The 25,864-nt window shown below is 42.8% G+C and overlaps 1 pseudogene; it reads left to right on the top strand.

Annotated features, from left to right (window-relative positions):
- Positions 1-220: 220 nt before the first annotated feature.
- LOC148803444 (protein HEAT-STRESS-ASSOCIATED 32-like) lies at positions 221-24,767 on the top strand (annotated as a pseudogene).
- The last annotated feature ends 1,097 nt before the right edge of the window (positions 24,768-25,864 follow it).

Raw genomic sequence — 25,864 nt, forward strand, 5'->3', positions numbered from 1 at the left:
ATTGCAACTGCAAAGTCACTGAAATAAATCAAAAGAAAATTAGATGATAGATGAAAGAATATTTTTTAACAGTTTTGGACAAACTTGACAGTCTTTGAAAGTTTGAATATTACATTGACACGTTTGAAAGTTTGGGTATTAACATGACACTACCCCAAATTTCAGGTATTAAAAGTGAAATTTCCCATATCTAAACTCGTATCTCTGGGACACATGCCCTTCGAAAACTAGCCCAAAGCTTCGATTCGAAAGGTTTGTTGTTCGATGAAAACAATCGAAAGAAAATCATGGCAGAAAGTTTAGATCTTTTGTAAGAAGGAGAAGCAAAGGCCATCTCTATCGACCTCTGGCTCGAATTTCATCTCCTTCGTGGAAAATGTCTGCGTATCTATGGAAGAGTTTCTACGAGGCCGAAGATCGACAGATCGAGAAGCTTCGGAGGTACGAAATCACGGAGAAATTTTATACTCTTATGAGCAAAATTGTTCTTCAAGTCTCTTCCTTTCTCCAGTGGTCGTTCAACTCTTGTCTCTTTTCGTCCGAGAATTTTATTTCTCCTCTTTGCATATGTTATTTAATCTCTTAAATTGGTTATTTGAGCTCTCCTAGACACCCACTACATATTGCTCAACTATCTTTCCTTTCTTGTTTTTTTTGTTCGGTTGTTTGATGATCCTGGTAGCATGAACTCATTTTATGTTTAGTGCAGGAGGATATTTTTGAATCTATGGTAGAGTTTATTATTGGTTGCTTGAAGTTTTATGGAGGCTCACAAAGTTTGATGCCAAAAAAATTAATCAAAGTAGCTAACATGGTTCACAAACACAATGTATACACGAGTACTGGAGATTGTTGAACATTTTTTTCACAGATGACTGTCTGCTTTCAAACAATATGTACAGGTATGTAAAGAATGGAACTTGTGTCCCTCTACTTCCTAATAATACAGAAGGAAGTCTACTTTTCCTTAAGGCTATGATTGGTTTAAAGGAAAAGGTAGGGAAAGGAAGGGAAATATAAGAAAACCTATGCGAGATTTGTAAAGGTTTCCTTACATTTCCCTTCCTTTCCCTACTTTTCCCTTCAAACCAAATACAGCCGAAACGTATTCACAGGAATGCAAGGATTTGGGGTTTGACTTTATTGAGCTTTGTGGGCTCACTTGCACTTCCTAAAGAAGCTCTTTTAAGATTTATACATTTGATAAAAAGTGGTGACCTGAAAGCCAAACCTCAATTTGCAGTGGAATTCAACGATTCTAACATCCCAGTTTCTGGTTGTAGAGATAGAGCCTACGGGGCTTAAGTTTCTACGTGGTAACTTATGAAATCAATTTTAATTAAAGTTGCCACTTATCTTTTATTTTGATTAGTAACTGAAAATGTTTTATTGATAGAAAAAATAATGTAAAGGTGTAAGGAAATTAAAAAAAAAAAAAAAAAAAACTAATAGGGGCACACCCTCCTTAAATAAGGACGAATAAGCACTGTATTCTTCATACGCAATTTTTTTTAAAGGTAGTTTCATTCAAAAAGAAAGGAGGGATGTACAAGAGGATAGGGCAAAAACAACAAAAAGAAACAACCCTATCATCACATAAAATGCATCAAAATACCATGGGAAGATAACTACAATAAATAATATAAAGACAAAAAACCCTAGCAGAAGGTATTCTTAGTTGAGATTCACAAGCAGATATCACAAAAAAGAACAAGCAATGCGGATCTTTGAAATGAATAGAGCAAAAAACCCCAAAATCAGAATATTAATAGAAAAATATCTCATTCAACAACCATAAACATATCCAGAATGGATTCACATGTAGTATTAGAATACAGGCACAAACTCTCATTCAAGCATAACTTGAAACACACCTCATATTAATTAATTTAGTGTTGTCAATGTAGGGGGTAGACTTGTTCATGGGCCGGGTGGCCCGACGGGCCAGCCCGGCCCGGCCCGACCCCCGGATGGGTTTGAACAGGTATATAGGCCCGTGGGCTTAATCTCGGGCCAAAAAGCCCGGTCCGCAATAAATTCGAGCTGGGCTCGGGATTTGCCAAAATAGCCCGGCCCGAGCTCGGCCCGGCCCGACCTATAAGTAAACCTAAAAACCCTAGTTGAATACCCCTCTTTTTTTCACCTCCTTTCATTCTTTTTCCAATCGAATTCTTCTTCTCCACATCCTCTTTCCCTTCTTTATATTCTTTTTTTAATATAAATAAATTTTGAATTTATATATTTTTTAATATAAATAAATTCTGATTTATATTGATTATTGAATAGGGAAAATTTCTAATTTTTTTTATTAGGTCGGGTTTCGGGCTTTTTATTAGGACTGGGCTCGGGCCCAAGTTGTAGGCCCGTTGGTCGGGCCGGGCTCGGGCTCGGGCCTAACATATTTCTGTTAATGGAGAGTAAAAGCCCGGCCCGACCCAGCCCATGAACAGGTCTAGTAGGGGGTGATGATCAATTGTTTTGGCCTCCCAAGGTGATGCAATGACTAGTCAGTGCGTAGGTGTTGACCACTCAACCACAAAATGTATATGTTCTAAATTTATGATACTGATAGGGGTAAGGAAGAAAAAGGAAAAAAAAAACAAACCGATGAGACTGAACTGAAAAATTTGGTTAATTGAACCAATCGGTTTGATATTTTTAAAAAACTGAAGGTACGAGTTTGGTTTTGGTTAACCAATATAAAAAATTGGTGGTTAACCGAACCAACCGGTATACATATATTTCTATATACTAGTAATTAAGCACGTGTGTTGCACATATAAATTTTTTCATATTAATTACTTAAATTTTAGATATATCATAGTTAGGATATATCATAGTAGTAGACTACTACTACTACTACTACTACTACTAAATTTTGTATTCCATTTCTGTCTTAAACAAAAATAAATTATTTTTTAATAATTATTTTTATTTAATATGATGATTATATAACATTAGAAATGTTTCAAATTGTCTTTGACAAAACTCTATACTTTTTTATCTTTTGTGTTCTATATTTTTTAAATATTTATTATTCAATTATGACATCATGAATTCTTTGAAAAGTTAGATCATTGACCCACCATTTAAATAAGAAAATAGCTTTTGATGATGCACAATCTGGCCGGTCTTAGCTGTCAATGATCTTGCCTCTGAACTAAGTAACAGGGACCTGAAACGGAAGGAGAAGAGAAGCTCCGGGGAGAACCCGGCGTAAGGGCTCCGAAGCTCAAGTTAGAATCCTTCAAAGGCAAGATAAACCAGAGCGCAAAAGTTAGCATACCTCGTTCCTGGGGGGTAGGAGCCTTTTATAACCACCTCGCACACTCGCTTCCAGGCTTCCGTCAGATCGGGCATGATTACTTCTGAACTCCTACCAGTTCGGATGTCATTTCCTCTGGCCGGACAGAACCGCCACTGTTCCTTTCGTCGGAGCCGTCTCTACGGCTAGTGACGACGGCTGCAGGTGGCGGTAGCAGGAAGCCGTTTGAAATGCGACTGTCAGGCGTCAGATCCCAATTCAGTCAGGTGCGTCGCCCTTGGATACGGACGTCCTTGGTGTCGGGTACGTTTGGTCAGCCTGGTGTTTCGGAAGCGAAGTGTTGGAGTGGCGAGCGAGGTGTCTTGAGTTCGGTTTGGAGTGTTCCGAGCTGCCATGGGCCAGCTCGGGTCAGCTTTGTGAGGCTTGGGGCCCAGTATAGTTCGTGCTCCTTGCAGGGAGCTCAGGTTCTCAGTAGGGAGCTTGCTCTTAATAGGGAGCTCGGACTCCCAGTAGGGAGATTGCTCTTAATAGGGAGCTCAGACTTTAGGGAACTCGGGTTCTTACTTAGGGAGCTCGGACCCTTAACAGGGAGCTCGCTCTTAACAGGGAGCTCGAGATCCTAGTAGGGAGCTCGGACTTAGGGAGCTCGGGTTCTTACTTAGGGAGCTCGGACCCTTAACAGGGAGCTCGGACTCAGTACAGCGGTCTGGAGTTCGGGCTCAGTAGTGAGCTTGGACTTGCTTCCGATGTTCGCTTCGGGCGCTCTACTGTCCCGAGCTGCTTGCCTTCGCCACATGTTGGGCGATTGTGAGGTCGAGCCAAATTTCCCTTCATCAATTGCCCCCCACTCCCTGCGACAACGGTCCTGTCTTGGCGCGGGGAGTTCGTAAGGTAGCAGGAGGGTTTTGGTCCGTGCTGAGGGCGCTCGATCTAATTTGATTTTCAAAAAAGGGCACGCGTTTGGGAGTTGTGGCAGCAGTTGTTCGGGAGTTGCGCTGCAGATGCTTTTATTGCGAGGAGACGTGCGCCGACACCCCGTCAGTTTCGGGAAGATGCGTCCGACACCTGTCCTCTGACAAGACGTGCGCGACGCCTCGTTGGTTTCGGAGAGACGTGCGTTGATTGGTTTTGGAAGACGTGCGGTTTACCACGGCTGTGGGCCGTTGGATTGGCTTCGATCTGGGCCGTCGCTTTCCGGCCGCTGTGGATATAAATAGCGCACGGGGGGGGGGGGGCGTCCTTGCTACTGTTGTACATCTTGAGCTCGCGCCTAAGTTTCAGCTCGCGTCCAGGCTTTTCAGCTCGTGTCCCAGGTTCCTTGCTTGTTCGAGCTTTCGTGGTCTGCTTCAGTCTTCTTCCCGGATGAGTGCTTTTGGAATCCCGTTCCGTTTCCCGATGTCTAGTTTGGAGGGTTCAGACTGTTCAAGCGGGTCTGATGTAGGTTCTACGAACCAGTATGCGTCCCCCGGTAGTTCGAGTGAGCCCGATGTAGGTCCTGAGGAAGGGGTCGGGCCTACAGCCCGAGGTGCTTCGGGTAGGTCGGCGTCCACCTCCCGTCGTGGCCGGGTTGTAGATCAGTTCGGCCCTTCGACTATGACGCCTGAGGAACTTCAATCCCTCATAGACTACTATGACTTGCCCGGGGAGCACGGTTACTTCATCCCTACGGGCAGCTTCCCTTGGGAACATGGTCTTAATGAGATCGTGATTTTCCAGGAACAGCTTGCTGCGGGGCTGCGACTGCCCTTTCATCCTCTTCTCATCGAGGTTCTAAACCATTTCGGTGTGACGGTCGGCCAGCTTCACCCGAACTCTATTAGAAATTTAGTGGGGACGATCTCCTTATTTTGTGACGAGAACTTTCCTTTGGATCTGGAGATTTTCTCCTCTATTTTAATGCTGAAAAAACAAGCGGGTCCCCTTCCTAGGCGTAGGCGGGCATACTACCTGTCTCCTCGCCCGGGCTTCAAGCTCTTACACGGACTCCCCAATAAGGTCCCGGCGTGGAAGCGGGACTATTTCGGGGTGCGAAGTGCACTGGGGTGGCCGTTTCAGACCGGCTGGGGGATGGCCGCTCCCGATTCCGGCATCACACTTGATAAGGAGACGGCAAAGGGCCTTCGGCAATGGGTGCGGCTTGGGCTGGATTGTCAATGGTATCTGACGGAGGCCAAGCTTATTGCTGCAGGCCTGAGTTCGGGTAGGTTCTTTCCCTAGTGATCCTGTCTTGCTCTTCTTTTACGTCTTACTGATGCCGAACTCCTTTTCGCAGGTACGATGGACTCCCGAGGGACCCGAGGTGGGCACTTGTTCCAGGGCATGAAGAGGAGAAAATGGGTGGCTAAGCGAGCTCGCGCCGAGCCATCCCAAGGTGCGGAGCCCGAGGTGCCGGACTATCCGGCAGAGGAGCCCGAGATGGTTCCTCTTATGCAGGAGCCGGCGGGGGCTCCTTATGCCGAAACCACACACACGGGGGCTCCCGCCTACTCCGAGTCTGCCCATACGCGAGCTGGGCCGTCGGGCTCGGAGGCCCCGGGGGACTTCAGGAGCGTGTTGTCGCCTGTTCACGCTCTTCAACGGAGCAAGGAGGCGATGTTTCCCAAGGAAGTTGCGGCGTGGACCGAGCTCCCTTTGCACCAAGTGGCCTGTCGTGCTGTTACTCATGCCATGGTGGTAAGTGCTCCCTTCTTTAGAGTTTGGCTTTTATTCTTCTATTCGTTCCTTTGATCCCGTTTTCCTTTGATAGGTGAACTCTTCCATTCACGCCTTGGCGAACCAGGTGGAGAGATGCTCGAGGCAGGCGCGAGCAGCCGAGGAGGCTGCTCGAACTACCGAGGAGAATGCTCGTGCTGCTGAGGCTGCTGCTCGCCTCGCGCAGTCTAGGCAGGCGAGGTCTCAGAGGGATGCCGAGGCCATGGGAGTGGTGGTGAAACGTATGGCGGAAATAAAGCTGGACCTGGAGCACCAGGTCGAGTATCTTCAGGAGGATATCCGGGAGAGGACTCAGATCTTCTCTTAAGGCATCGAGGACGCGAAGAAGAAAGCTGTCAGTGATCACATTGCTTCGCCGGATTTCGATGATCTGATGGTGGACTCCTACAGGAGGGGTTTCAAGCTAAGCCGGTGGATGATCCGGAATACGTATCCCGACCTCGATACCAGCGCCATATCCACTTCGCGCATCACTCAAGAGATGGCTAATGCTGCGGATGCCGAACCGGACTCCGAGGGGGAGGCAGGTCCTTCGGGCGTTGTCGAAGTGGCTTCTGATAACGATGAAGTAGCCCCTGGCTTGTGAAATAAAATGTACATTTTTTTTTGAATGTACACATCTATTCTGAAGTGAAATGGCTTTTTGTTCATGTACTGGTTGTCCTGTCTTCGAGCTATGTTTTTTGCCGAACTGACCATTTCGATCCTTCAGTTTGTTTTCTGACATGAAATGGCTTCGGGGTATTGGCCTTGGTGGTCTATAGGTAGTACCTTCTTAAGTTGACAACGTTCCATGCTCGGGGTACTTGTTTTCCTTCTAGGGTTCCGAGCTCGTATGCTCCCCCACCGAGTGTTTTCATTACTCTGTAGGGTCCTTCCCAATTTGGTCCAAGTTTCCCTACGCCGGGTTCGGGCACCATGACCTTACGGAGAACCAGGTCACCGACACGGAAGTTCCTCTTTTTTACTCGCATGTTGTAGTACCGAGCTACCTTTTGTTGGTAGGCCGTAGTTCGGATGTGCGCGAGGTCTCTCACTTCGTCCAGTAGGTCGAGGTTGGTGCGTAACTCGCCCTCATTTGTCTGTTCGTCGTACGCTTCTAGTCGCAACGTAGGCACTTCGATTTCCGCCGGGATCACTGCTTCGGTGCCGTAGGTGAGGTTAAAGGGGGTCTCACCTGTGGCGGTTTTTTCCGTGGTTCGGTGTACCCATAGAACACTTGGTAGTTCATCTGCCCACAAACCTTTGGCTCGGTCCAATCGCGCTTTCAGTCCGTGGAGGATGGCTCTGTTCATTACTTCTGTTTGGCCATTTGCCTGTGGGTGTGCGACCGATGTGAAGTTCTGACTAATTCCCATACTTCGGCACCATTCTTGGAACTTGATATCTTCGAACTGTTTGCCGTTGTCGGAGATCAGTACCCGAGGTAGCCCGAAGCGACATACAATGTTCTTCCAAAAAAAGTTTTGTATGTTTCGGACTGTAACAATTGCCAGGGGTTCGGCTTCTATCCACTTTGTGAAATAATCTACTACCACCACTAGGAATTTTCTCCCGCCTGTCGCTTGTGGGAATGGCCCCAGGAGGTCGATCCCCCATTGGGCGAAGGACCATGGGCTGGTGAGGTATTTGAGGTCGGCAGCGGGCTGATGGTGGATGCTGGCGTGCTTCTGACACTTGTCGCATTTTCTGACGAGCTCGATTGCCTCAGTCTTCATCGTTGGCCAGTAGTATTGTTGTCGAAGTGCTTTTTGGGCGAGGGCTCTGCCCCCCAGGTGTCCGCCGCACAAGCCTTCATGGATGTCGCGGAGTACCAGCTCGGCTTCGGCTGGGCGCAAGCATCGCAGATAGGGGAGCGTGTAGGATCGTCGGTACAACCGTTCGTCTATCATGACGTATTTGGCTGCCTGGCGCTGAACCCTCTTGGCTGCGTTGCGGTCCGCGGGGAGGGTTCCGTCGAACAGGAAGCTCGCGAGTGGGTCAATCCAGCTCGGCTCTGCTTCGGTGACGGGAGTGACCTCTTCTGCCCCACCGAGAATGCTGGGCCGAGGTAAGTCCTCTACGTACACAGTTCTCCTGGCGTTGTGGCTCGTGCTAGCCAGTCGGGACAGGGCGTCGGCCTCAGCGTTCTCTAACCTCGGGATTTGCTTGATGAAGTGTGACTGGAAGTTGAGCAGAGCTTCCTTTACTTTTGCCAAGTACGCAATCATAGTGAGCTCGCGTGCTTCGTACTCGCCTGTAACTTGGTTGACCATGAGCTGGGAATCACTGCAGATAACCATGTGCTTTGCTCCGACCTTGTGCTCTAGGTTTAGCCCGGCTATCAGTGCCTCATATTCCGCCTCGTTGTTGGACGCCGCGAACTCAAAGCGTAGTGCGTATTCCAATTTTGTTCCGCTCGGGCCGCGTAGCACTATTCCAGCCCCGCTGCCTTGTTGGTTCGAGGAGCCATCTACGTGAAGGATCCAGGGCTCCTCATCCCAGTTCGCGCTTGGTCTAACTAGGAGGGATGCCACACTGGCTGCTAATTCACGGGGTTCGGACTCGTTTGGCTTGGGAGCTCCGAGTTCGCCCGAACTGGGGATCTCGGGCTCGACCGACTCGGGGGCTTCGAGGCTAAACGTGCATTCTGCTATAAAATCTGCCAAGGCTTGGGCCTTTATGGCAGTTCTTGGCTTGTACTGGAGATCATACTCGCTGAGTTCGATGGCCCACTTCGTCAGCCGGCCGGAAACCTCGGGTTTGAGTAAAACTTGTCTTAGAGGTTTGTTGGTCAGGACGATGACGGTGTGAGCCTGGAAGTACGGGCGGAGTTTCTGTGCTGCTACCACCAGTGCATATGCTAGCTTTTCTATCTGCGGGTACCTTGTCTCTGCTCCCTGCAAGATTTTACTAACATAATATATGGGTCGTTGGACCCGGTCTGCTTCCTTTACTAGTACCGAACTGACCACCTCGTCGCTAGCCGAGAGGTACAGTTCTAAGACTTCGCCTTCCTCGGGCCTAGCCAAGGTTGGCACACTAGCGAGGTAGCCTTTTAGCTCGTCAAATGCGAGCTGACAGTCTTGGGTCCATTCGAACCCTTTAACTTTGATTGCTTTGAAGAAGGGTAGGCAACGATCTGCCGATTTGGACATGAAGCGGCTTAGAGCGGCTATGCGGCCGTTTAGCCTCTGGACTTCTTTTATTTTCTGAGGTGGTCTCATATCTAGGATGACTTTTATTTTGTCCAGGTTGGCCTCGATACCGCGTCGATTGACAATGTAGCCCAGGAATTTGCCCGAGGTGACGCCAAAGACACACTTGTTGGGGTTCAATTTCATGTTATACTGACGCAGGATTTGGAAGACAGAATCTAAGTCTTATATTAATTCTTGTGAAAACTGTGTTTTGACGACCATGTCGTCTACATAGCACTCTATCTTTTTGCCGATCAGGGGCCGAAACAGCCTATTTACAAGTCTTTAAAAGGTCGCCCCGACGTTTTTTAACCCGAAGGGCATGACCGTGTAACAATATAGACCGAACTCGGTTATGAAGCTGGTTTTTTCCTCGTCGGATTGGTCCATCCGGATTTGGTTGAAGCCTGAGTAGGCATCCAGGAAGCTTAGCAATTCATGTCCCGAGGTCGCGTCCACTAGGCGGTCGATCCTAGGGAGGGGGAAGCAGTCTTTCGGGCAAGCTCGGTTTAGGTCTGTGTAGTCGACGCACATGTGCCACTTGCCGTTCGCCTTTTTTACCAGCACAGGGTTGGCCACCTAGCTCGGGTAATGGACTTTCCTTATGAAGTCTGCCGCGAGGAGCTTCTCGACTTCCTCGTCGACCGCTTTCCAGCGCTCTGGGGCTAAGTTCCGTTTCTTCTGTCTAACGGGTCTGACTAAAGGGTCAGTGTTAAGTTTGTGAGTTATAAGACCAGGGTCAATACTGGGCATATCGGCCACGGACCATGCAAAAATATCTAAATTTTGGAGTAAAAAACTTACCAGTTCGGCCCGTAGGGGTTCTTTGACAGAAGCACCAATCTGGACTGCGCGAGCTGGGTCCGTAGGCGAGGTCAGGATCGCGACTGTTTCTTCTATGGGCGAGGCTCCTTCTTCGCCTTGCTCCGTGGGCCGCTCCAGATCGAGGTCACTGGCTGGCTTGGACTTACCCTTCAGGGTGGCAACGTAGCACTTGCGGGACTCGAGCTGGTCGCCCCGCACTACCCCCACACCGAAGTCCGTAGGGAACTTCATGGCCAAATAGTAGGTGGAGACCACCGCCCGTAGGATATGCGTGATTGGCCGCCCTATTATGGCATTGTATGGGGAGGGGGTCGCGACCACCAGGAAGTCGTGGTTGAGTCTGACCGCACAAGGCCACGTGCCGACTTCCACGGGCACCGTTATTTTTCCAAGGGGCCTGACTTCCTCCCCACTGAAGCCCACCAGGGGAGTGCTTGTAGGTTTTAGTTCGCTCTTGGCAGCTGTAGCTGATCAAACGCCGATTTGAAGAGGATGTCCGCCGAGCTGCCTGAATCTACGAGCACGCACCTAACCTCGAAGTCGCTGATCCTTAGTTTAATGACAAGCGTGTCATCGTGAGGGTAGCGAACTCCTCGCGCGTCGTCTTCTGTGAAGAGAATTGGCTCTACGGTCTTTGGTCTTTTCAGAGTGTTCCGCTCCTCGAGGACTGCTTCACGAACTGAAGTCCGGGCCACCGCTGATGTGCACCCCGCTACTACCGAACCTCCCACAATTACATGGATGGTTCCCCAAATTGGCCTCTCTACCGGAGGCTGTTGCTGCATCGGTTCGGCAGGCCTGCTGCTAGTCTCGGGGGCGTCTTTTTCGTGCTCGCTTGGCCGATCTGCTTTATTGCTATTATTGTTGTGCTGTACAAAGTTCCTTAAGTATCCGCGACGGATGAGCCCCTCTATTTCATCTCGGAGGTTATTGCACTGCTTGGTACTGTGACCGTGGTCCCTATGGAAACTACAATACAGATTCTTGTTTCTTTCGTTCGGATTTCCCTTTAGGCGAGGTGGCCATTTCACGTACGGGGCATCCTTAATCGTCATTAAGATCTCGGTCCGCCTCGTGTTCAGTGGCGTGTAATCCGTCCGAACTGGCAGGGGAGCTCGGAACGACTGGTTTAGTTTCGGGTCCCGGGCCGGGTTTTTTCGGTCGGTTGAGCTAGAGGGCTCGCCGTCCCTCTTTCTTTTCTTGTTTCCATCATCAGTTCTTTGGTTGATTTCCTCCTCAGTCCTCATGAACTTGTCCACGAGCTTGAGGAACTCGGCCACGGTCGCGGGCTGGTTAGCTACCATGTGCCACTTGAATTCCTTGTGCGTCACCCCTCTTTTTGCTGCGGCGAGCTGCACCGCGGGGTCTAACCGCGGTATCTGTAAGCATGCCTCGTTGAATCGTTTGATGTAGCCCCGTATGGGTTCTCCTTCCCTTTGGACTACCCCGAAGATGCTTTCCTCTGCTCTGGGGCACCGTTTGCTGGTGACAAAGTGTGCAGTTAAGACCTGCACGAACTGAGCCCAACACTTTATCGATCCGGGGGCCAGGTTCCTGTACCAAGTGCGAGCTACCCCCTTGAGGGTGGTGGTGAAAGCCACGCACATGCATGATTCGCTGGCTCTGGCGAGGTGCATTTGGGACTGGAAAGCGTCCACGTGGTCGTTGGGGTCGAAGGACCCGTCATACTTGTCTAGGGGCGGGAGCTTGAAATCCTTGGGCAAGGGGACTGCCAGGAGTTCTGATGCGAGGGGGGAAGGAACTGAGAGAATCGGGGCAACTCCTACCTCGTCCGAGCTCGTCTCGCCTTTGCCTCTGAGCTTTGACAAGGACGCTGGTGGCGGTTCGTCGACCTCGACGACGCCTTCGCTGCTGAGTGAGCCTTGTACTAGCGTTGCTGGCCTCCGTGTTGCCGAGCTCGATGGGCCTGGAGTGCTGGTAGTCTATTGCCGCCAGTGCGCCGAATCGGTTTTCCACCAGTGGGGACTCTGGTTTGGAGCCCCGAGGTGCCGATCTCGCGGGCGAGGTTCTCGATACGCCTGCGAGCCACGAGGCGGGGATGACTTTTCTTTCTCTCCAGCCTGGGGACGAGGCCTGGTTGTTTGGGGGATTCTGGGGCCTAGAGGCCTTTCCTTGGTGGAGGCGCCCATCCTGCGGAGAGGCCTTGACTGACTTCGGGGCAGGGTGGCGAGGTGGAAGTAGTGGTTGGTTCGGTGTCAGTTGGGGGAACTGCTGTTGATAGTGGTACTGGGCGAGGTTGTGCAACACTTGGTGCTGATGAAGCTGGTGTTGCAGGAACTGTTGCATCTGGGCTTGCCTTGCCCGCATGCATTGCATTAGGTCGTCCAACCGATTTTGGTTGGCTGCCAGGGGGACGGCGGTTGGTTCAGTGAGGGTAGTTTCGATGCGGAGAGGAAAGGGGATGTTTGCGGCAGGTAGGCTTACAGGCGCCACTGCTTGTGGCGTAGTCAGATTGGGGATTCCATCCACCGAGAGGGGGATGGTGAACTGCCCAACGCACACCACGGGAACTTGGGGCTGTTCCCCAGTGGTGTTTGTCTCTGTGTCGCGTCCGGCGTTGCTGGATGAGGCCATGAGTATTGAGTTTTTCAAAGAAGAAGAAAAGGGTATGAAAGTTTTGGAGGGAGGCCTTTTGAAGCGTTCCCACAGACGGCGCCAATTGATGATGCACAATCTGGCCGGTCTTAGCTGTCAATGATCTTGCCTCTGAACTGAGTAACATGGCTGAAACGGAAGGAGAAGAGAAGCTCCGGGGAGAACCCGGCGTAAGGGCTCCGAAGCTCAAGTTAGAATCCTTCAAAGGTAAGATAAACCAGAGCGCAAAAGTTAGCATACCTCATTCCTGGGGGTAGGAGCCTTTTATAACCACCTCGCGCACTCGCTTCCAGGCTTCCGTCAGATCGGGCATGATTACTTTTGAACTCCTGCCAGTTCGGATGTCATTTCCTCTGGCCGGACAGAACCGCCACTGTTCCTTTTGTCGGAGCCATCTCTGCGGCTAGTGACGACGGTTGCAGGTGGCGGTAGCAGGAAGCCGTTTGAAATGCGGCTGTCAGGCGTCAGATCCCAAATCAGTCAGGTGCGTCGCCCTTGGATATGGACGTCCTTGGTGTCGGGTACGTTTGGTCAGCCTGGTGTTTCGGAAGCGAAGTGTTGGAGTGGCGAGTGAGGTGTCTTGAGTTCGGTTTGGAGTGTTCCGAGCTGCCATGGGCCAGTTCGGGTCAGCTTTGTGAGGCTTGGGGCCCAATATAGTTCGTGCTCCTTGCAGGGAGCTCAGGTTCTCAGTAGGGAGCTTGCTCTTAATAGGGAGCTCGGACTCCCAGTAGGGAGCTTGCTCTTAATAGGGAGCTCGGACTTTAGGGAGCTCGGGTTCTTACTTAGGGAGCTCGGACCCTTAACAGGGAGCTCGCTCTTAACAGGGAGCTCGGGCTCCTAGTAGGGAGCTCGGACTTAGGGAGCTCGGGTTCTTACTTAGGGAGCTCGCTCTTAACAGGGAGCTCGGACTCAGTACAGCGGTCTGGAGTTCGGGCTCGGTAGTGAGCTTGGACTTGCTTCCGATGTTCGCTTCGGGCGCTCTACTGTCCCGAGCTGCTTGCCTTCGCCACGTGTCGGGCGATTGCGAGGTCGGGCCAAATTTCCCTTCATCAGCTTTGCTTTCGGATCAATTTTAAATTATATATTTCATCTAGATTCTATACACAATTTTTACTTATCACACTTAATTTTTGTTTGACATAATTAATATTAAATTTTTATATATTCTTTTGATTACTTGTACTTTTTATTATTTTTTAAATATTTATTATTTAACTATTATATCATCGATTAATCCATTTGACCCAAACCACTAACCCACGACCCAAAAAGAAAAATAGTTTGATTTCTAGGTTGATATTAAATTTTGTACTATGTTTCCATTATTGATAAAATTATGTTTTATGTATAAAATTGATTCTTATTCAATATAATGAATGTATAATATTATATATATCTAATATTTTATTTTTTTATAAATATATAACATTATATCTTATCTATAATATTTATTTTTGTGATTCTTTGTATTTTTATTTTTAAAAATTTTATTATTTGACTATGACATCATTTCATTTTTAGGTTGATTTTAATTTTGGTATTCCATTTTCAACATTTACAAAAATACTTCTTGCATTTCATACTTAGTTTTGTTCAGTATAATGAATATACAATATTATTTATTTTATTTTTTATTATTTAATTATGGCATTATTTATTAACGGATTTGACCCTAAATGGTTGAATTGCTTACCCACCAACGAGAGGGAAGAAAATGGTTTTGTTTTCAAATTATTTTTCAAAATATTTATTTTTATATTATTAAAATTAATGTTGTGTATTTAATTAGTACAATTTAATGATGAGAAAAATATATCTTAAATATAGGATTTAATAAGAGAATATACATTAGATATGAGATTTAATGAGAGATAATAGGAAAATAGTTTTACTTCCAATTGGTTTTAAATTTTACATTTCATTTCCATCATTAATAAAAACATTTCTTATTTATCATCAATGTTTTCAACTTGTTGTTGACCTGGCCGATTGAACCGTTGAAATCGTTACTTGTCTTTGATTCTAGTTTTGGTTATGTCGAAACTCCCCCTTTTGGTTAGAAATCGTCAAACTTGGGTGGTTCAACCATTGACCCGTTTGACCTAGTAATCAAGTCGCAGGTTGCGCACTTAATGATGTGCAAACTTTTGGAAGTCATAACTTTGCACTCCGATGTTCGATTGGGGTTATCTTTTTTTTTGTATTTTAAATAATTTTTTAAGATCTATATGTCCCAAGGGCATTATGTGCCTTGCCTTGCTATTTTCACGAAAAAAACCCCTTTTGGCCCCAAATTGTAATTTTTAATATTTTTTTATAAATAAAAAATTTAAAATAGAATTAAAAACATAAATAAATGCAACATAATACATATATTATATGTAATATATGTAAAACAAAACTATGTTATATGTATAACATAATTATACTATTTATTGATAAAATATGTATTTTTACACACACACACACACACACACACATAGTGTTGACATAGAGCTGTTTGACTCGTTGACCTTGACAGTCGAGATGGTAACCTATGACCCGAAGGCAAAAGCAGGTCGGCCTCTGGGTCGGTTTTTAAAACATTGTTTATCATACTTGTTATTGTTTAATATGTCAAATATATGATGTTAAAAACACTCCCGGTTTTATTAATTTATATATTTTTTGTATTTTATATATTTTTGAATTTTATTATTTAATTGTGACAACATGGATTGGCCCATTTGATCCAAATGGTTTAATTTCATACCACCACCTAGATGAAAACACTATTTTTTTGACATAGATTTCAAAAGTATAAGTTTTTATGTTATTAAAATTATTAATTTATTATGTATGTATTTAATTATAGAATTTAATGAAGAGAAGAAACAAAGAAGCCTTAAATATATGATTCAATGAAGGTGAATGCAAATCAATACCTTAGATGTTGGATTTAATGATAAATAATTGAATTAATGCATTGAATATCTTAAAATTAATTCTTTTTAACTCATTTAATATCAATAACTAATTACCCTATTTGCCCTCATTTTTTATCGATAAATTTAAATATAGAGGGTTAAATTTTGCCATCACAAAATTACGGAAATATTCTTGAGGCTATTCGTACTTTTTAAAGTAGTATAGATTATATGTATATTATATATTTTTCACATATATTATAAATTAATATATATGCATTATATATAAATATATATTTGTAATATATAAACATATTCTATATTATTTATAACTGAACCGGTCAAATGGTTAACCGGTCGGCTTTGGTTATTGATTTTCCAAAAATCGGTAGTACCAGTTCGGTTTCAAAAATAAGCCCACAGTTCGGTTAACCGAACCATGAGCACCGTTAGATGGTGATGCAATATAAATCAAAATAAACTACAAATAATGCGATAAAAAGATGATATAGAGTTTTTCTTTCAATTTTTTAAGAGAAGTGGTAACTTTTATTTCAGACTTTGGAGAGAAAAAAGGAGGATGTATATGAGAAGATGATATAGAGTATTTAGTTTAGTTTTTTGTAAACAGAACAAGAAAAGCCAAATATGTTGAAATGAAGAACAACAATCTTTGTTTTCAAAGAATGCAACAATCTTTGAAGAGAGATGGGCTTTAAGTCTATATGCAAAGATCCTAGGGGATTTGGAACCTCTCAAGGCATTCCTTGACAAAGCAAGAGACTGGCAAGTGGACAACAAAACTGACATTCAAATGATCGGTAATGACTTTTTTCTCATAATTTTCTCTTCGCAGCGTGACTATGACAAAGTTCTAAAGAACGGCCCCTGGATGGTGAATGGTAAGTACTTAGTTTTAGTTCCTTGGAAACCTGGTTTCAATCCATTGAAAGCTAAACTTGAGTCAGTTGATATCTGGGTAAGACTGCCTGGATTACCTATAGAGTGTTGGTCAAGAGACGACTTGGAGGTTATTCTTCAGAATGTAGGGGAAGTGTTAAAACTTGATGATACCATCGAAATGTCACGTACATTGTATCTAAGGATTTGCGTGAGAGTGAACCTCACCAAACCTTTCATTCTTGAAATCCCCCTCACTTCAGAGGAAGAACGGAATAGTATCAATGTATTCTATGAAAACTTTTTTGACCTTTGTATCAATTGTGGTTGGCGAGGTCACAAAGCCTATGAATGTCCAAAAGCCAAGCAAAATGTCAATAATCAGGATGGGTGGGTTATTGTCAACCGTAGGAAAAAGATTAACTTCCATAAAAAAGTTCCAAGTAATATGAGAGCTGGTGTCCCAAGAACGCAACAGGGAAAAGTCTTGGATCAATAAGCGAATTTTTCGAAATCAAGTGAAAATTCCCCAATCGGAACTACGTTTGGACTATACTAATGGAGTTGCTAAGACCAAATTCATAAATTCTAGGCATGCCACCATTGAACCTGTCACAAATATTCAACAAAAATGATGGGTTAAAAAAAAGGTACAAAAAGATATCAAAGGGACAAATTGTATTGAGACAAATAATTTTCTTTGTAAAATGAAAGTTTTAATGAAGGACAAAGAAAATGTTAATGTTTATGATGTTGATTTTTAGGAAATGAAAGAAGGTAACCAGAATAAAAATTGGCTAGATGACAAGGAGGAAGACTTAGGGAATGAAGAAATTGGGGAAGGAGATGATGAAGAGGAGGACGATATGGAGGAAGATTGGATGGAGCCACTCCAAAATGAGACTATGGAACCAAATGAAGAAATGAAGATTAAGAAGAACCAACATGGGGAAGATTATGAGAATGTTCGTGATCTTCTTGGACGGGACAATATGGGTCCAAACAGTACCAAGGTGAACAATTAAACTACTTACCTGGAACATCAGGGGTGCAGGCAGACCGCGGCTCCAAAGACAAATTTTAGATATGAAACGCATTCATAAGTTTGGTGTTATTTTTTTGATGGAAACTAGAGTCAACCTAGTTCATGCAAGAAAGATAGTGAAATCTTTGAAGTTTGGAATTTTTTTCTTGTTGATTATGTCGGTTTTGTTGGGGGTCTTTGGATCTTATGGGAAAAAAAATTATGTAACCTCTATATAATGTTTTCTAATGACAGACTTGTTCATGTTAGCATAACTGAATTAATTTCAAACAAATCTTGGATGCTTCGAGTGGGTTAAGCTTGGGGATAAAAATATTAAATTTTTCCACACTTCAGCGACCATAACAAAATCTAGAAATAAAATTACTATTATTAAAAATGATGAGGGGGAAAGAATAGAAGATCAAGAGGGGATATCATGTGTCTTTTATGAGAAATTTAAGCAGAGATTTCAAACAGAAGGAACAAGAGGAATTGAGGAGTTTATTAAGGAGATCAATACATGTATAACTGAGGATCAAAACAAATCAATTATTAGGGAGGTCACTGATGAAAAAATTGTTGAGGCTCTTAAATCAATCAAAGACCTTAAAGCTCCTGGTCTGAATGGTCTTAATGCCCTATTTTTCAAAAACTTTTGGGATATCACAAAAGATTTCATTTGTAAAGCTGTAAGGTCTTTCTTCCATTTTGGGAAATTGTGTCGAATATTGAACAAAACATTTATAACCCTCATCCCAAAAAATGGGAACCCAGAAAATGTAAATAATTGTTGGTCCATAAGTTTATGCAATGTCATCTACAAAATTATTTTAAAAATCCTTATTAATAGAATTAAACCTTTTTTAGATAATATTATATCTCCCTACCAAAGTGCCTTTGTGCCAAACAGGCAGATAAATGACAACATTCTTATTGCTCATGAAGTGTTACATACAATGAGAAAGAAGAAAGAAAAAACTAATATGTTTGCCTGCAAAATTGACATGGAAAAAGCATATGATAGATTAGAATGGGAATTCATTGAGAAAGTCTTGAGGAAATTTGGATTTCATGAGAAATGGATTAGCTGGGTTATGGAATGTATAAAGAAGGTATCATATCAAATTTTAATAAATGGAAGCCCCTTTAAGGAATTTACCCCTTCTAGAGGGATCAGACAGAGCGATCCTCTATCCCCCTATATTTTTGTTCTTTGCGCTGAAGCATTAGCAAAGAAGCTTGAAAAAGAATCTCTAGGTAAGAATAACCCAATTGGTTGTAAGGTTGCCAAAGGAAGTCCAAAAATACCAATTTTACAGTTTGCAGATGACTGCTTGATTTTCACTGAGACCTCAATTACATGATGTTTGGAAATAAAAGACATTCTCAATAAATTTGCTATGGCTTCTGGCCAGTGCCCAAACATTTCAAAATCTATGCTCCATTTTCGAAAAATACACCAATAAGATTCCAAAAAATTTAGCAAAAATTTTGAGAATCCCAATCCAAGCAAAGTATGATATTTATTTGGGAGCCCCCATAATAAATAGTAGAGTTTCGAAGAACACATTCTTGAATTTCAAGGAAAGGGTAAATAACAAACTAGAAAGTTGAAAAAAAAAAAACACTTTATCCTTGGCAGGTAGAATGACCCTTCTGAATACTACAACGAATACAATGCTGTAATTCCTGATGAGCTATTTCAAGCTTCTCCAAAATATCATAGATGAATTTGATAAAAGCCAAAGGAACTTCTTATGGACAAATTCTAGTGAAAAAAAACTAGTTCATTTGATTGGTTAGAACAAGGTGTATACCCCAAAATGTTGGGGTGGTTTGGGGCTAAAAAACCTTCAATGGGTTAATGAGGCTAACTTAGAAAAGTTGGGTTGGGAAATATTAATAAACAGTGATAACCTTTGGGTTAAAATTATTAAAGCAAAGTATCTTCAGAAAGAGGAGTTTTGGAATGTTAAGGAAAGGAAATGTATATCATGGGCTTGGAGAAGTATCTTTAAGGGGAGAGATATATGGGTTGGCGATGCCTCTTTGGACCAAATTATTCCACCCGATAGGATTGAAAATGATAACCTCCTACTTAGTGAGGTTATTGATCAGAATAGGGGTATGTGGATAGAAAATAAAATTTGTAGTTTGGTTCCTGTGAATATTTGGGGGAAAATAAAATCAATCTTTATCCCCATAACGAGACTTAGCTATAACGAGAAATTCTCAATTAAGTCTACATATAAATTAAAATGTAGCTTGTCTCTTCATGAAGATTTGAACTCAAAGTGGAACTCAATTATTTTAAAGGTAAATTGTCCCCCAAAATTGAAAACTTTTCTCTATCTCCTTAATAAAAGACTCCCAACAAAAATGCTCATGCAAAATAGTGGTTTAAGTGTGGATAGAAAATGTAATTTTTGTGGAGATAACGAGGATATGGATCATATTTTTAAGAATTGTATAGTTGTTAATCAAATTTGGGATGCAATGAATCCCATTTTGGAGGGTCCTACAAGCATTAGCTTGTCCTTGGAGGAATGGTGGCTGAAAATTGGCAAGAAAAATTCAAGTGGAGGAAACAATGAAAGAGAAAAGTGTGCATTCTTATTATGGTATATTTGGAAAAATAGAAAAAAATCTTTTAATAATGTGTCAACCCCTATTCAAGTGGTGATTGAAAGAGCTTTTTTGGCCTTTATGGAATATTATGAAACCAATATGAAGCCTAAGGGTGTTGATTCCCATAAGGTGTGTAAATATGTTGTGTGGCAAACTCCAAAAATTGGTACTATCAAAATAAATTTTGACGTGTCCCAGCTAAGCAATGGGATGTGCTCAGTTGCAGCCATAGCTAGGAATTTCATGGGTGAGGTGGTAGATTACAAGGCTTACCACTTAGGTTTTTCGACAATCAACATGGTGAAGGGATGAGAGATCCCTCATATGGATGGCCGAACCTTGCAGGAAGGTTGGGCGAAATTTCAAAAAATTTTTTCTCTCCCATTTGGGAATCACATTCCTTATTTTAGAAAGTTGTATTTTCAATGATCATTCTTGAAGCAAAACTAGACCAGATCTGAAACCAAAGGAAGGGAGAAGGAAATACCTGATACGGAATTAAAAGGAATTACCAACGTAGGTGTTCACGCCCAAAGAGGGCACCAAATCCTTCTCCACTGAAAATGACACAACGAATGTTGAGGCAGGATCTATAGGAATGGTTATTCAGTAATAACCCGGGATTCTTCACCAAGAATCGAATAGGGTGATGTAAGCACGACTTTTAATTGTTTCTTCACCAAAAAACAATATCAAGAACACTTCTTGATGCTCTAGCAAGTGGAGATCGAATTGGGATGGCGCCAAGAACTGAGGGAGAGAAGAGACTACAGAGAGGAGTGTGTTCTCTTTGTGGATTTTGCCCCCTATTTATAATCCATTTAGGATTAGCTTCCTAATCTGATTAGGAATGAGATTTCCTAATCTAAATCTTGTATTTAGATTTGAACTCTCAAGTTGATAAGACCTATCTTATCCAACTGCTAATCCCAGTCAGATTATAAATCCAAAATTAGCCCAATTTAATTAAAGGATTTAAACCCAGTTCGAAATGGGCTTTAGGCCCATTAAGTCATGTTCCGTACTTAACCCATTAAGTGTTGGCTAGTTTGGTTCTATTTGTATGGCATGGGACCCTAGAATTGATCTACACATCAACCACATGGGTTCACCCTATCCTTTGTTACACGGCCTGGCCGAATTCACTATAAATCACAGCGAACATTTGAGTCCGTCAACATGGACTCTTAATGGGCCTAGAATTTACACTAAATGGTCATTGGGTCGAGCCATTTTGTAAAAACCCAAGGACTGTGGGCAGATGCAAGATTATCCCATTAGGTATTACCTTTAATGGCCTTACACTTAACCTCTCAGCCCATAATGATCAAACACTACCCGACAAGAGAGGACCTCTCCCTCGGCTGCAAGGTATAGTGCTGCACTCTCTACTCACATGGATCGCTGAAATTAAAACCTTTTGCAAAACAATTTGAAACCATAATATATAAGTATATCTTTATATAAATATATTTTGCAAAAACAAATTTCAAACACATTTGAAATCCACTACCGACAGTTTAGGTTTCCATTAGAGAGTCCATTTCCCTGATCATTCACTTTGTCTGACAAAGGGGTTGATCCTATCACTATGATTATCCACTCAGGAGAATTCTCGGACTGCCCCAACATGCCTAGGTTTTGACTCGGTAAAGAATCTCACTGATTGGCATATCAAAGACAGCCCAATCCGACACCTAGTGCAATACCATAATCGAGTCTAGGGGTCAGGTGTGACATTCCAGTTTGGTCCGGTTTAGGGTTTCAAGAAAACCCACACTGCATGTACCTCAGGTCTCACCCTGGCAGTTGAGACAAGCCACCCCAACCAACTTGGTGGCACATCAGTGTCAGCCTTGGTAGGATAAATCTCCCTAGATCTATCCAACGGATATGAAGATTCTAAACTAACATGAGTCTCATAAGTGTCTACTTTAAGGGTATTACATAGAAACATATCATAATAACACGAATCAATTATGCACATTATTCATTTTACAATAAATGAGAATAAGTACATCAATCTGATTGGAGCTAAGGGCATACACTGTCTAACACATGGCGGAAGCTTGGGCCGTGTGGGAGGCCCACAACTTGGTAGTGAATTTCCCAAATATCCCATTATCATTGAAGGCGACTCTTTGATCATGATTTCTTGTTTGAAGCGACTCATCGACCCCCCTAGAATCTACGAAATATCATTGAAGAATGTTTGGATTTGAAGAATCAAGCAAATGAAGATTTGGTCTACAATCACATGTATCGAGAAACTAATCAAGCGGCGGATTGGCTCGCCAATCAAGCCTTTTCTTCCGAACAAGATATAGTAAGTCTCAATCTCAATGATCTTCCATGGAATTTAGCTTGTATTTGTATGTCTAATTTGTGGGAACGTGATACCCTCCTAACCCCCTCTCGGTTTCTATCAAAAAAAAAAAAAGAAAAAAAAGAATGCAACTTTGATTATTTGATGTGGTCCCCTTGTTTATGGAAATTCCATACCAATAAATTGGAAGAACTAGAACTTTATTATTATTATTATTATTATTATTATTATTATTATTCTTTTAACTTGTGATTGTTTTTATCTAGCATCACCCGACCATATGCCATGACTAATGCTTAGTGTGTGCTACGTATTTGACCAGTACCAAGAAGCCTTAAGATTGTTGCTCCAGGTAGCCCTCTCTTTGACAACTCTCTCTACTCTAGGTAGTCCTCTAAGGTAGCACTCTCTATGATTCGAACGCGAGACGTAGTGGTAGGCTTTGATAACATTTGTTATGTGCTTGACCAATACAGCAAAGTCTTGAGACTATTGGAATGCATCAAGCCAATCCCTTTAACGTTTAGGACTGTAACTGTGTGCATATAACAATATAGCAAAAAAGCACATATGATATTATTTTAAATAATAGCGATAGAAACAAGAAAAATATAACCTTCCAATAATCATGAGCTTGACTAGGTCAATTAGGCTGACTAGTCATTATTTAGCCTGCCTACTTGATCTAATTGATGCGTGGATGCCCTAGATGACTGCATCATGAGTCCCAATTAATTAGTTTTTTTTTTTATTTTTTTTTAATTTTTTTAATGTTTGAAGAGCTACACAACGGGGGTATACCATCCCGAACCCAGGTGCAGGTGAGATTCGATCCCAAACCACCGCTACAACTAGTTAGTGATGCAATTTTTATGATGACTAGTCAATCCATTGGTAACATTGAATGAACTGAAAAAGGAAGATGACAGAAGAGATAGATAGGATGGATGCATCTTGCAGATGATGCCAGAGCTCAGAGGCAGAGATGGAGGAGGGAGCTGGAGCTGGTGTTCATTGTTAGTCATCCATGGAGGAGAGTGGTTCCTGTTTGCCAATGGAGGAGTGTGAAGGGATCGATTTGGGGTTTTGATTGAATGGGACAACTGAAGTCATTTCCTATTCTCATGCAGGGTATTTAATCACCTCTAACCAAATGAAGAGGTGAGATCACCCCTGAACAAGTCAGATGTTTTCTCAGCATTAAAAGGTGGTCTTTAGAAGACAATCTAATGAATAGCCGATCTTTGAGCAGCAGTTTTTCATAGATAGGTGGTTTGTCCAGTGCTACTGAACACCAAGTAGAAACAGGCACATCTAGGAAGAAGAGTTGCCCAACAGGTTATAAGATGAAAAAAAAATTGATTAAAATGGTTTGGCCTACAGACCTCTAACTGCACAACGTGAAGACGTGATTTTTAAAAGAAAGGTCCTAAAAGAGCAAGGGGAAGGACAAAGGAAAGATGGTGGAAAAGGATTCATGTAGCTGAACCCAAATGGTTAGGCAAGTCTTTGTTGAGTTGAGTTGAAAACAGAAAAAAGAAATAACAATTAATTGACAACTGACATAGGTAAAATTGAAAAGAGTTATTTCTGTCATAAACCCATATGCTATTTAGATTTTGGCTTCAACATTCTCAAATCACAACCGAATGTGTGATATAGGGATCACTGAATAGATAATTGGAAAATTAAGCTGTCAGATGGTAGAAAATCAAAGCATTTTGTAAAGCTTTGATTTAGAAAAGCTAAGGCAACAAGTGACTGGACTGGTTACTGAATTTAGCATTTTTTATTTCCTCAAATTTTTCTCAACACTTTTTACTATGAGTCCTTTCTTTAGCAATATTTATCTTTTTGTTTATTCTGCATGTATGCTATTTTAGTAAACTGTATAATGGATACTTCAGCCTCAATAAACACATTGAAGAAAGTGCTCTTTGTTTCACAATATAGTTGGCCTCAGATATCCAAAAGCTATAACTTAATTTACTGGTGTCACCATTGTTTTGTTTTAACAGAAATTGTTGAAGATGTTGAGTTGCTGATCAGAAGGGCTGAAAGATGCTGGAAGCTGGATCAGACATGTTTATGATTGATGCTGATATCCTGATTTGCTCTTTACAGACTTTGTTGTGAAGATCATTGGTTGCCAATGACTTGAGAAGACCATGACTGAAGCATGCAACTCAAAGACCTCTGAGTGGTTTATCCAACAATATGGACCAAGGGTGCTATTCTTTCTTATTTGGTATTTTCTTTCCTATAACAGCGTTATCTATGCGCCTTTATATTGTTATTCTAAATATTCATTGTCCATGGCCTGCATTTTCAGGTGAACCTCTTTGTGGATCACTCTCAGGTAATGAATCTTGAGAGTATTTGAGTCCATGACTTGGGGTAGAAACCACATGTATCCGCTGTTGTAAAATGAATCTTGAGAGTATTCATTGTCCATGTTGAGTAGACATAACCTTCTTTGGGAGTGACAAGATTTTAGCCTTTGGGCTTGACAAAAAAAAAGTAAAAGAGTGGCAGTAGCTTTGGGATTCAAAGATTGTAGGTTTATGTTTGAGAGAGCTTGATATGTAGTTCTTGTTTGAAGTAGGAATTCACAGAGAATGGGACCATGTGGGATGTCACATGGTCCATGCTGGATAGACATTTGTTACACCATCCATGTAGGTTGGTCCCTATGTGAAAAGGAATTTTACTTCCGTATGCTCTCTGTTTAGTGTTTACGGCATTCTGCCATTGAAGTTCTGAAGAAAATAGTAGATAATTCACAAGATCACTGGACACTGGACAAATGTGGCCTATTAAACCACCTTTTTTTCCATTGGGTAATAAAGGACGCAATTTGTGAAAACTGATAAAGACAGGAACCTCCAGCTGCCCAAGGCAGCTTGACCGAAACCAGAATCTGTTCCTTTTCAACATGAACAACACAAGACTACCCTTTCCTGGCAGTTCCTTTGATGAACAGATCAACTTGCTTTCGAGTAGGAAATTGATTTGCTCCTGATTACATAAAGTTTTGGGTATCTCCAAAAAACAACATGCAGTATATGATCTTTTTTCTTTCTGGGTAACAACATAGGATCTGAAATACGACAAGATATCTTTCAAAATAGTGCAGATAAGAGGGCTGTAATTACTAATTAATTTTAAATTTTAATAACTTAACATCTTTATCGGTTCATAAGAGGTTCAGTTTGAGTCCGCTGATTCACAGAGGATGTTCTTAGACGGTTAGATCAGCACATGAGAGGGTAGGACAACTATCTATCAAGCAACTTGGTGTCAAATAAAGACCGGTGTAACTTCAATCTAACAATCAAAAGGTTCGGACAAAAACGTGGAAGAAAACCAGAGGCACGAGGAAAGAGGTTTGATAATTCAGTAGACGTTTGTGTCCACAGTCTAATTCAATCTTTGAATTAGGATATCAGATTACGTTTCACCCCAACTTTCTTTCTCCCA

Source organism: Nelumbo nucifera, chromosome 1 (genome assembly GCF_055504915.1).
Source record: "Nelumbo nucifera cultivar China Antique chromosome 1, China Antique-T2T, whole genome shotgun sequence".
NCBI lineage: Eukaryota > Viridiplantae > Streptophyta > Magnoliopsida > Proteales > Nelumbonaceae > Nelumbo > Nelumbo nucifera.